This window comes from Drosophila sechellia, unplaced genomic scaffold, assembly GCF_004382195.2.
Source record: "Drosophila sechellia strain sech25 unplaced genomic scaffold, ASM438219v1 U_34, whole genome shotgun sequence".
Taxonomy (NCBI): domain Eukaryota; kingdom Metazoa; phylum Arthropoda; class Insecta; order Diptera; family Drosophilidae; genus Drosophila; species Drosophila sechellia.
The window spans coordinates 12,246-25,724 of NW_022611287.1; the positions used below are offsets into that span (position 1 = coordinate 12,246).

Here is a 13,479-nt window from a genome sequence, read left to right on the forward strand (position 1 = left end):
GATTACGAATGCTATATAAAAATGGCCGTAATCGAATAGATTTTTTACTTATATTTATATATTTAAAATTTTACCCAAAGGCGAAATATTGAATTTTATTCAATATAATAAAAATCATGGAATTATATAAAGTGAAAAATCTATATATCTATTATATTGCTTATTTCGATTCAAAAAATATGAATGGAATATGAAGGAAAAACATTATTCTGGTTGATCCTGCCAGTAGTTATATGCTTGTCTCAAAGATTAAGCCATGCATGTCTAAGTACACACGAATTAAAAGTGAAACCGCAAAAGGCTCATTATATCAGTTATGGTTCCTTAGATCGTTAACAGTTACTTGGATAACTGTGGTAATTCTAGAGCTAATACATGCAATTAAAACATGAACCTTATGGGACATGTGCTTTTATTAGGCTAAAACCAAGCGATCGCAAGATCGTTATATTGGTTGAACTCTAGATAACATGCAGATCGTATGGTCTTGTACCGACGACAGATCTTTCAAATGTCTGCCCTATCAACTTTTGATGGTAGTATCTAGGACTACCATGGTTGCAACGGGTAACGGGGAATCAGGGTTCGATTCCGGAGAGGGAGCCTGAGAAACGGCTACCACATCTAAGGAAGGCAGCAGGCGCGTAAATTACCCACTCCCAGCTCGGGGAGGTAGTGACGAAAAATAACAATACAGGACTCATATCCGAGGCCCTGTAATTGGAATGAGTACACTTTAAATCCTTTAACAAGGACCAATTGGAGGGCAAGTCTGGTGCCAGCAGCCGCGGTAATTCCAGCTCCAATAGCGTATATTAAAGTTGTTGCGGTTAAAACGTTCGTAGTTGAACTTGTGCTTCATACGGGTAGTACAACTTACAATTGTGGTTAGTACTATACCTTTATGTATGTAAGCGTATTACCGGTGGAGTTCTTATATGTGATTAAATACTTGTATTTTTTCATATGTTCCTCCTATTTAAAAACCTGCACTAGTGCTCTTAAACGAGTGTTATTGTGGGCCGGTACTATTACTTTGAACAAATTAGAGTGCTTAAAGCAGGCTTCAAATGCCTGAATATTCTGTGCATGGGATAATGAAATAAGACCTCTGTTCTGCTTTCATTGGTTTTCAGATCAAGAGGTAATGATTAATAGAAGCAGTTTGGGGGCATTAGTATTACGACGCGAGAGGTGAAATTCTTGGACCGTCGTAAGACTAACTTAAGCGAAAGCATTTGCCAAAGATGTTTTCATTAATCAAGAACGAAAGTTAGAGGTTCGAAGGCGATCAGATACCGCCCTAGTTCTAACCATAAACGATGCCAGCTAGCAATTGGGTGTAGCTACTTTTATGGCTCTCTCAGTCGCTTCCCGGGAAACCAAAGCTTTTGGGCTCCGGGGGAAGTATGGTTGCAAAGCTGAAACTTAAAGGAATTGACGGAAGGGCACCACCAGGAGTGGAGCCTGCGGCTTAATTTGACTCAACACGGGAAAACTTACCAGGTCCGAACATAAGTGTGTAAGACAGATTGATAGCTCTTTCTCGAATCTATGGGTGGTGGTGCATGGCCGTTCTTAGTTCGTGGAGTGATTTGTCTGGTTAATTCCGATAACGAACGAGACTCAAATATATTAAATAGATATCTTCAGGATTATGGTGCTGAAGCTTATGTAGCCTTCATTCATGGTGGCAGTAAAATGTTTATTGTGTTTGAATGTGTTTATGTAAGTGGAGCCGTACCTGTTGGTTTGTCCCATTATAAGGACACTAGCTTCTTAAATGGACAAATTGCGTCTAGCAATAATGAGATTGAGCAATAACAGGTCTGTGATGCCCTTAGATGTCCTGGGCTGCACGCGCGCTACAATGAAAGTATCAACGTGTATTTCCTAGACCGAGAGGTCCGGGTAAACCGCTGAACCACTTTCATGCTTGGGATTGTGAACTGAAACTGTTCACATGAACTTGGAATTCCCAGTAAGTGTGAGTCATTAACTCGCATTGATTACGTCCCTGCCCTTTGTACACACCGCCCGTCGCTACTACCGATTGAATTATTTAGTGAGGTCTCCGGACGTGATCACTGTGACGCCTTGCGTGTTACGGTTGTTTCGCAAAAGTTGACCGAACTTGATTATTTAGAGGAAGTAAAAGTCGTAACAAGGTTTCCGTAGGTGAACCTGCGGAAGGATCATTATTGTATAATATCCTTATCGTTAATAAATATTTGTTATAATACAAATAAATACAATTTACCAAAATAAAAATATTACAAAATGATTCCACGGAATCAAAAGTTAAAGTCAAAATAAAATGAAGATGGCTTTTATTTTATATGTGGGGCTTGGCAACCTCATAAAAAGACTTTAACATTATTAATGTTGCTGTGCGTATTTGTGGCAGTACTTACTACAACAACGGCGTTTCCTATAAAAACAAATTCTCGAAAATGGAAATCGAAGAAACTAAACTAAATTCGAAAGTAGAAGTCGAATTAAAATAAAAATAATTTTGAATGTGTGGTAATCAAAATAAGTGTGTGTGTATATGGACCATAATATACACGCGTTGCGAATATGTATTGTTCATCTATGTTATGAGCATACGTTGGCTAATGCAACAACCTAAAATATACAATGTTTGTACCTGTCATCCATCAGGTTAATGTTTTATATAAATTTTGCAGTATGTGTCACCCAAAATAGCAAACCATAACCAGATTATTATGATACATAATGCTTATATGAAACTAAGACATTTCGCAACATTTATTTTAGGTATAAAAATAAATTTATTGAAGGAATTGATATATGCCAGTAAAATGGTGTATTTTTAATTTCTTTCAATAAAAACAATATTGACATTATATAAAATTGAATTATAAAACTCTAAGCGGTGGATCACTCGGCTCATGGGTCGATGAAGAACGCAGCAAACTGTGCGTCATCGTGTGAACTGCAGGACACATGAACATCGACATTTTGAACGCATATCGCAGTCCATGCTGTTATGTACTTTAATTAATTTTATAGTGCTGCTTGGACTACATATGGTTGAGGGTTGTAAGACTATGCTAATTAAGTTGTTTATAAATTTTTTATAAGCATATGGTATATTATTGGATTAAATAATGATTTTATTCATAATATTAAAAAAGAAATGAAAAACATTATCTCACATTTGAATGTGAAAAACGAAGAGAAATATTTTCTTTTTCAATCAAATAATACTGAGAAATGTCTAGCATAAAAAATTGAAATATTTTTCATCTAGAATTGTCTCTTATTAATGATTCGGAAAAAGAAAAATCTTGGTTTTGTTATTATTCTTCGTTGGTTCGTTAAATGGATAAAAATGACTTTGCTTACAAGAACTATTGGAACTATTTATAACGAATTTAATTGATTGTTTTATCATTTATATATAAAGAATTTATGGCAAAATATAGTTATATATACAACCTCAACTCATATGGGACTACCCCCTGAATTTAAGCATATTAATTAGGGGAGGAAAAGAAACTAACAAGGATTTTCTTAGTAGCGGCGAGCGAAAAGAAAACAGTTCAGCACTAAGTCACTTTGTCTATATGGCAAATGTGAGATGCAGTGTATGGAGCGTCAATATTCTAGTATGAGAAATTAATGATTTAAGTCCTTCTTAAATGAGGCCATTTACCCATAGAGGGTGCCAGGCCCGTATAACGTTAATGATTGCTAGATGATGTTTCCAAAGAGTCGTGTTGCTTGATAGTGCAGCACTAAGTGGGTGGTAAACTCCATCTAAAACTAAATATAACCATGAGACCGATAGTAAACAAGTACCGTGAGGGAAAGTTGAAAAGAACTCTGAATAGAGAGTTAAACAGTACGTGAAACTGCTTAGAGGTTAAGCCCGATGAACCTGAATATCCGTTATGGAAAATTCATCATTAAAATTGTAATATTTAAATAATATTATTAAGAATAATGTGCATTTTTTCCATATAAGGACATTGTAATCTATTAGCATATCCCAAATTTATCATAAAATATAACTTATAGTTTATTCCAATTAAATTGCTTGCATTTTAACACAGAATAAATGTTATTAATTTGATAAAGTGCTGATAGATTTATATTATTACAGAGCGTTAATTTTTCGGAATTATATAATGGCATAATTATCATTGATTTTTGTGTTTATTATATGCTCTTGTATGATTAACAATGCGAAAGATTCAGGATACCTTCGGGACCCGTCTTGAAACACGGACCAAGGAGTCTAACATATGTGCAAGTTATTGGGATGTAAACCTAATAGCGTAATTAACTTGACTAATAATGGGATTAGTTTTTTAGCTATTTATAGCTAATTAACACAATCCCGGGGCGTTCTATATAGTTATGTATAATGTATATTTATATTATTTATGCCTCTAACTGGAACGTACCTTGAGCATATATGCTGTGACCCGAAAGATGGTGAACTATACTTGATCAGGTTGAAGTCAGGGGAAACCCTGATGGAAGACCGAAACAGTTCTGACGTGCAAATCGATTGTCAGAATTGAGTATAGGGGCGAAAGACCAATCGAACCATCTAGTAGCTGGTTCCTTCCGAAGTTTCCCTCAGGATAGCTGGTGCATTTTAATATTATATAAAATAATCTTATCTGGTAAAGCGAATGATTAGAGGCCTTAGGGTCGAAACGATCTTAACCTATTCTCAAACTTTAAATGGGTAAGAACCTTAACTTTCTTGATATGAAGTTCAAGGTTATGATATAATGTGCCCAGTGGGCCACTTTTGGTAAGCAGAACTGGCGCTGTGGGATGAACCAAACGTAATGTTACGGTGCCCAAATTAACAACTCATGCAGATACCATGAAAGGCGTTGGTTGCTTAAAACAGCAGGACGGTGATCATGGAAGTCGAAATCCGCTAAGGAGTGTGTAACAACTCACCTGCCGAAGCAACTAGCCCTTAAAATGGATGGCGCTTAAGTTGTATACCTATACATTACCGCTAAAGTAGATGATTTATATTACTTGTGATATAAATTTTGAAACTTTAGTGAGTAGGAAGGTACAATGGTATGCGTAGAAGTGTTTGGCGTAAGCCTGCATGGAGCTGCCATTGGTACAGATCTTGGTGGTAGTAGCAAATAATCGAATGAGACCTTGGAGGACTGAAGTGGAGAAGGGTTTCGTGTGAACAGTGGTTGATCACGAGTTAGTCGGTCCTAAGTTCAAGGCGAAAGCCGAAAATTTTCAAGTAAAACAAAAATGCCTAACTATATAAACAAAGCGAATATAATACACTTGAATAATTTTGAACGAAAGGGAATACGGTTCCAATTCCGTAACCTGTTGAGTATCCGTTTGTTATTAAATATGGGCCTCGTGCTCATCCTGGCAACAGGAACGACCATAAAGAAGCCGTCGAGAGATATCGGAAGAGTTTTCTTTTCTGTTTTATAGCCGTACTACCATGGAAGTCTTTCGCAGAGAGATATGGTAGATGGGCTAGAAGAGCATGACATATACTGTTGTGTCGATATTTTCTCCTCGGACCTTGAAAATTTATGGTGGGGACACGCAAACTTCTCAACAGGCCGTACCAATATCCGCAGCTGGTCTCCAAGGTGAAGAGTCTCTAGTCGATAGAATAATGTAGGTAAGGGAAGTCGGCAAATTAGATCCGTAACTTCGGGATAAGGATTGGCTCTGAAGATTGAGATAGTCGGGCTTGATTGGGAAACAATAACATGGTTTATGTGCTCGTTCTGGGTAAATAGAGTTTCTAGCATTTATGTTAGTTACTTGTTCCCCGGATAGTTTAGTTACGTAGCCAATTGTGGAACTTTCTTGCTAAAATTTTTAAGAATACTATTTGGGTTAAACCAATTAGTTCTTATCAATTATAACGATTATCAATTAACAATCAATTCAGAACTGGCACGGACTTGGGGAATCCGACTGTCTAATTAAAACAAAGCATTGTGATGGCCCTAGCGGGTGTTGACACAATGTGATTTCTGCCCAGTGCTCTGAATGTCAAAGTGAAGAAATTCAAGTAAGCGCGGGTCAACGGCGGGAGTAACTATGACTCTCTTAAGAGAGAGGAGGTGCCGTCAGGTATTATGTTGCGAATAATGAACCTAATTCTATGGTGCGGCAATCTACCACACTCTATCCGACTGGCCAGAACCGTCTTCATCCCGAAGACGGTGACGGCGAAGCGACCGCAAGACTTTCGTCCAATATCGGTGCCTTCAGTCCTGGTAAGACAGCTAAATGCAATATTGGCAACCCGGTTGAACTCATCAATCAATTGGGACCCGCGCCAGCGGGGCTTCTTACCTACCGACGGATGTGCCGATAACGCGACGATAGTTGACTTAGTCTTGAGGCATAGCCATAAGCACTTTAGATCTTGCTACATTGCAAATTTAGATGTAAGCAAGGCATTCGATTCTTTATCGCATGCATCTATATATGACACCTTACGTGCTTATGGTGCGCCAAAGGGCTTCGTTGACTACGTACAGAATACGTACGAGGGTGGCGGTACCAGTCTCAATGGGGACGGTTGGAGTTCAGAGGAATTCGTCCCTGCTAGAGGAGTGAAGCAGGGTGACCCTTTGTCTCCTATTCTATTTAACTTGGTAATGGACAGGTTACTTAGAAACCTACCCAGCGAAATTGGTGCCAGAGTCGGAAATGCCATTACTAACGCGGCCGCGTTTGCAGATGATTTGGTACTATTTGCTGAAACTCGAATGGGACTTCAAGTATTGTTGGACAGAACGTTGGATTTTCTATCTCTCGTCGGCCTCAAACTTAATGCCGACAAATGTTTTACCGTTGGCATTAAGGGCCAGCCGAAACAGAAGTGTACCGTGCTAGAGGCACAGAGCTTTTACGTAGGCTCAAGGGAGATTCCATCATTGAAGCGAACGGACGAGTGGAAGTACTTAGGCATCAACTTCACTGCAACCGGGAGGGTTCGATGCAATCCGGCCGAGGACATTGGTCCGAAGCTACAAAGATTGACAAAGGCCCCCCTCAAACCACAACAGAGGATGTTCGCCCTTAGGACTGTCCTTATCCCACAGCTCTATCACAAGTTAGCCCTTGGGAGTGTGGCGATAGGCATCCTACGAAAAACTGACAAACTAATACGATACTATGTGCGAAGATGGCTAAATCTTCCGCTGGATATACCGATAGCATTCATTCACGCACCCCCAAAAAGTGGAGGTCTCGGAATTCCATCACTTAGATGGGTAGCTCCAATGTTAAGGCTAAGACGTTTGAGTAATATTAAATGGCCTCACCTCACGCAAAACGAGGTAGCCAGCTCTTTCCTCGAAGCAGAAAAACAACGGGCCCGAGATAGATTATTAGCAGAACAAAATGAATTGTTATCGCGTCCGGCAATAGAAAAATATTGGGCGAACAAATTGTACCTCTCAGTTGATGGTAGCGGACTCCGTGAAGCAGGCCATTGGGGCCCGCAACACGGGTGGGTTAATCAACCCACGCGTTTACTAACAGGAAAGGAATATATAGACGGTATTCGTCTGCGGATAAATGCCCTACCCACGAAGTCTCGTACTACAAGGGGAAGGCACGAATTGGAACGACAGTGTCGTGCAGGATGTGACGCTCCCGAAACAACAAACCATATTATGCAAAAATGTTACCGATCGCATGGGAGGCGCATAGCTAGACACAACTGCGTAGTAAATCGAATCAAGCGGGGACTTGAGGAGAGAGGCTGCGTAGTCATTGTTGAACCAAGTCTGCAGTGCGAATCCGGTCTTAATAAACCAGACCTGGTGGCACTACGACAAAATCACATTGATGTGATCGACATACAAATTGTGACAGACGGACACTCTATGGATGATGCACACCAGCGCAAAATCAATAGATACGACAGACCGGACATACGAACTGAGTTGCGTCGCAGATTCGAAGCCGCAGGTGACATTGAATTCCATTCTGCCACCCTGAACTGGAGGGGGATCTGGAGTGGTCAATCCGTTAAAAGATTGATAGCGAAGGGTCTCCTCAGCAAATATGATAGTCATATCATTAGCGTCCAGGTTATGAGAGGCAGTCTCGGTTGTTTTAAACAGTTCATGTACCTGAGCGGGTTTTCCCGAGATTGGACTTAGCTAAAACGTTTGGTTCAAAACATTTGCTTGCTGTCTTGGCATAACATCAATAAAGGCATAAACATCGCAAATAATGGTAATATATAAATTGGCTATGAGGATGGTTTTAGTACGTAGGCGTTGCGGAACTTCGGTTCAGATAGAGCAATGAATCGTGCATGCTAGGAAACTGAAGTGTTGACAGACCTAGTATCTTTCGATAGATTTCCATACCTCCGCGATCAAAAAAAAAAAAAAAAAAATAGCCAAATGCCTCGTCATCTAATTAGTGACGCGCATGAATGGATTAACGAGATTCCTACTGTCCCTATCTACTATCTAGCGAAACCACAGCCAAGGGAACGGGCTTGGAATAATTAGCGGGGAAAGAAGACCCTTTTGAGCTTGACTCTAATCTGGCAGTGTAAGGAGACATAAGAGGTGTAGAATAAGTGGGAGATATTAGACCTCGGTTTGGTATCGTCAATGAAATACCACTACTCTTATTGTTTCCTTACTTACTTGATTAAATGGAACGTGTATCATTTCCTAGCCATTATACGGATATATTTATTATATCTTATGGTATTGGGTTTTGATGCAAGCTTCTTGATCAAAGTATCACGAGTTTGTTATATAATCGCAAACAAATTCTTTAATAAAACGATGCATTTATGTATTTTTGATTTGAAAATTTGGTATAACTCCAATTACTCAGGTATGATCCAATTCAAGGACATTGCCAGGTAGGGAGTTTGACTGGGGCGGTACATCTCTCAAATAATAACGGAGGTGTCCCAAGGCCAGCTCAGTGCGGACAGAAACCACACATAGAGCAAAAGGGCAAATGCTGACTTGATCTCGGTGTTCAGTACACACAGGGACAGCAAAAGCTCGGCCTATCGATCCTTTTGGTTTAAAGAGTTTTTAACAAGAGGTGTCAGAAAAGTTACCATAGGGATAACTGGCTTGTGGCGGCCAAGCGTTCATAGCGACGTCGCTTTTTGATCCTTCGATGTCGGCTCTTCCTATCATTGTGAAGCAAAATTCACCAAGCGTTGGATTGTTCACCCATGCAAGGGAACGTGAGCTGGGTTTAGACCGTCGTGAGACAGGTTAGTTTTACCCTACTAATGACAAAACGTTGTTGCGACAGCATTCCTGCGTAGTACGAGAGGAACCGCAGGTACGGACCAATGGCACAATACTTGTTCGAGCGAACAGTGGTATGACGCTACGTCCGTTGGATTATGCCTGAACGCCTCTAAGGTCGTATCCGTGCTGGACTGCAATGATAAATAAGGGGCAATTTGCATTGTATGGCTTCTAAACCATTTAAAGTTTATAATTTATTTTATAAACGACAATGGATGTGATGCCAATGTAATTTGTAACATAGTAAATTAGGAGGATCTTCGATCACCTGATGCCGCGCTAGTTACATATAAAAGCATTATTTAATACAATGACAAAGCCTAGAATCAATTGTAAACGACTTTTGTAACAGGCAAGGTGTTGTAAGTGGTTGAGCAGCTGCCATACTGCGATCCACTGAAGCTTATCCTTTGCTTGATGATTCGATAAATAAATGATTTTTTCCTGTAGCCAAACACCTCGTCATCAATTTAGTGACGCATATGATATTGTCCCTATCATATAATTAATATAAAGACTTTAATGGATTGTGTCAAGTTGCCAAACACCTCGTCATCAATTTAGTGACGCATATGATATTGTCCCTATCATATAATTAATATAAAGACTTTAATGAATTGTGTCAAGTTGCCAAACACCTCGTCATCAATTTAGTGACGCATATGATATTGTCCCTATCATATAATTTTTGATATAAAGACTTTAAAGAATTGTATCAAGTTGCCAAACACCTCGTCATCAATTTAGTGACGCATATGATATTGTCCCTATCATATAATTAATATACAGACTTTAATGAATTGTGTCAAGTTGCCAAACACCTCGTCATCAATTTAGTGACGCATATGATATTGTCCTTATCATATAATTTTTGATATAAAGACTTTAAAGAATTGAATCAAGTTGCCAAACACCTCGTCATCAATTTAGTGACGCATATGATATTGTCCCTATCATATAATTAATATAAAGACTTTAATGGATTGTGTCAAGTTGCCAAACACCTCGTCATCAATTTAGTGACGCATATGATATTGTCCCTATCATATAATTAATATAAAGACTTTAATGAATTGTGTCAAGTTGCCAAACACCTCGTCATCAATTTAGTGACGCATATGATATTGTCCTTATCATATAATTTTTGATATAAAGACTTTAAAGAATTGTATCAAGTTGCCAAACACCTCGTCATCAATTTAGTGACGCATATGATATTGTCCCTATCATATAATTAATATAAAGACTTTAATGGATTGTGTCAAGTTGCCAAACACCTCGTCATCAATTTAGTGACGCATATGATATTGTCCTTATCATATAATTTTTGATATAAAGACTTTAAAGAATTGTATCAAGTTGCCAAACACCTCGTCATCAATTTAGTGACGCATATGATATTGTCCCTATCATATAATTAATATACAGACTTTAATGAATTGTGTCAAGTTGCCAAACACCTCGTCATCAATTTAGTGACGCATATGATATTGTCCCTATCATATAATTTTTGATATAAAGACTTTAAAGAATTGTATCAAGTTGCCAAACACCTCGTCATCAATTTAGTGACGCATATGATATTGTCCCTATCATATAATTAATATAAAGACTTTAATGGATTGTGTCAAGTTGCCAAACACCTCGTCATCAATTTAGTGACGCATATGATATTGTCCTTATTATATAATTTTTGATATAAAGACTTTAAAGAATTGTATCAAGTTGCCAAACACCTCGTCATCAATTTAGTGACGCATATGATATTGTCCCTATCATATAATTAATATACAGACTCTAATGAATTGTGTCAAGTTGCCAAACACCTCGTCATCAATTTAGTGACGCATATGATATTGTCCCTATCATATAATTTTTGATATAAAGACTTTAAAGAATTGTATCAAGTTGCCAAACACCTCGTCATCAATTTAGTGACGCATATGATATTGTCCCTTTCATATAATTAATATAAAGACTTTAATGGATTGTGTCAAGTTGCCAAACACCTCGTCATCAACTACTATATTATGGTTGCGCCGACCTCTCATATTGTATTCTCTTATGTGTTCATAGGATTTTGACAATTATACGAGTAAATTAAATAATATACATATGAAAATGATTAATTATTATATGTATAAGGGAAAAAATGATGAAATATTCCCATATTATCTTAGTATTATAGAGGAAAGACCGTTGCCGACCTCTGATATTGTTCAAACTTATGTATTTATATGATTTTGGCAATTATATGAGTAAATTAAAAAATATACATATGAAAATGGTTAATTATTATATGTATATGGGAAAAAATGCTAAGATATTCCCATATTCTCTTAGTATTATAGAGAAAAGCCATTTAAGTGAGAGGGTATAGTAGTGTAAACGACCGGAATTACGACAGAGGGTTCAAAAACTACTATAGGTAGGCAGTGGTTGCCGACCTCTCATATTGTTCAAAACTTATGTATTCATATGATTTTGGCAATTGTATGAGTAAATTAAATAATATACATATGAAAATGATTAATTATTATATGTATAAGGGAAAAAATGCTGAAATATTCCCACATTCTCTTAGTATTATAGAGAAAATCCATTATAGTGAGAGGGTATAGTAGTGTAAACGACCGGAATTACGACAGAGGGTTCAAAAACTACTATAGGTAGGCAGTGGTTGCCGACCTCTCATATTGTTCAAAACTTATGTATTCATATGAATTTGGCAATTATATGAGTAAATTAAATAATATACATATGAAAATGATTAATTATTATATGTATAAGGGAAAAAATGCTGAAATATTCCCACATTCTCTTAGTATTATAGAGAAAATCCATTATAGTGAGAGGGTATAGTAGTGTAAACGACCGGAATTACGACAGAGGGTTCAAAAACTACTATAGGTAGGCAGTGGTTGCCGACCTCTCATATTGTTCAAAACTTATGTATTCATATGATTTTGGCAATTATATGATTAAATTAAATAATATACATATGAAAATGGTTAATTATTATATGTATATGGGAAAAAATGCAGAGATATTCCCATATTCTCTTAGTATTATAGAGAAAAGCCATTTAAGTGAGAGGGTATAGTAGTGTAAACGACCGGAATTACGACAGAGGGTTCAAAAACTACTATAGGTAGGCAGTGGTTGCCGACCTCTCATATTGTTCAAAACTTATGTATTCATATGATTTTGGCAATTGTATGAGTAAATTAAATAATATACATACGAAAATGATTAATTATTATATGTATATGGGAAAAAATGCAGAGATATTCCCATATTCTCTTAGTATTATAGAGAAAAGCCATTTAAGTGAGAGGGTATAGTAGTGTAAACCACCGGAATTACGACAGAGGGTTCAAAAACTACTATAGGTAGGCAGTGGTTGCCGACCTCTCATATTGTTCAAAACTTATGTATTCATATGATTTTGGCAATTGTATGAGTAAATTAAATAATATACATATGAAAATGATTAATTATTATATGTATAAGGGAAAAAATGCTGAAATATTCCCACATTCTCTTAGTATTATAGAGAAAATCCATTATAGTGAGAGGGTATAGTAGTGTAAACGACCGGAATTACGACAGAGGGTTCAAAAACTACTATAGGTAGGCAGTGGTTGCCGACCTCTCATATTGTTCAAAACTTATGTATTCATATGATTTTGGCAATTATATGATTAAATTAAATAATATACATATGAAAATGGTTAATTATTATATGTATATGGGAAAAAATGCTGAGATATTCCCATATTCTCTTAGTATTATAGAGAAAAGCCATTTAAGTGAGAGGGTATAGTAGTGTAAACGACCGGAATTACGACAGAGGGTTCAAAAACTACTATAGGTAGGCAGTGGTTGCCGACCTCTCATATTGTTCAAAACTTATGTATTCATATGATTTTGGCAATTGTATGAGTAAATTAAATAATATACATATGAAAATGATTAATTATTATATGTATAAGGGAAAAAATGCTGAAATATTCCCACATTCTCTTAGTATTATAGAGAAAATCCATTATAGTGAGAGGGTATAGTAGTGTAAACGACCGGAATTACGACAGAGGGTTCAAAAACTACTATAGGTAGGCAGTGGTTGCCGACCTCTCATATTGTTCAAAACTTATGTATTCATATGATTTTG

At 37.2% G+C, this 13,479-nt stretch overlaps 2 non-coding genes and 1 pseudogene across 2 annotated transcripts; all 3 read left to right on the forward strand.

Annotated features, from left to right (window-relative positions):
- Nucleotides 1–206: 206 nt before the first annotated feature.
- Nucleotides 207–2,201, forward strand: LOC116803238. Its single transcript, XR_004363492.1, has one exon. It is a non-coding gene; the product is annotated as a small subunit ribosomal RNA (ribosomal RNA).
- A 687-nt stretch (nucleotides 2,202–2,888) lies between these two features.
- Nucleotides 2,889–3,067, forward strand: LOC116803237. The gene has a single exon (XR_004363491.1). It is a non-coding gene; the product is annotated as a 5.8S ribosomal RNA (ribosomal RNA).
- A 394-nt stretch (nucleotides 3,068–3,461) lies between these two features.
- On the forward strand, nucleotides 3,462–9,731 carry LOC116803236 (annotated as a pseudogene).
- The last annotated feature ends 3,748 nt before the right edge of the window (nucleotides 9,732–13,479 follow it).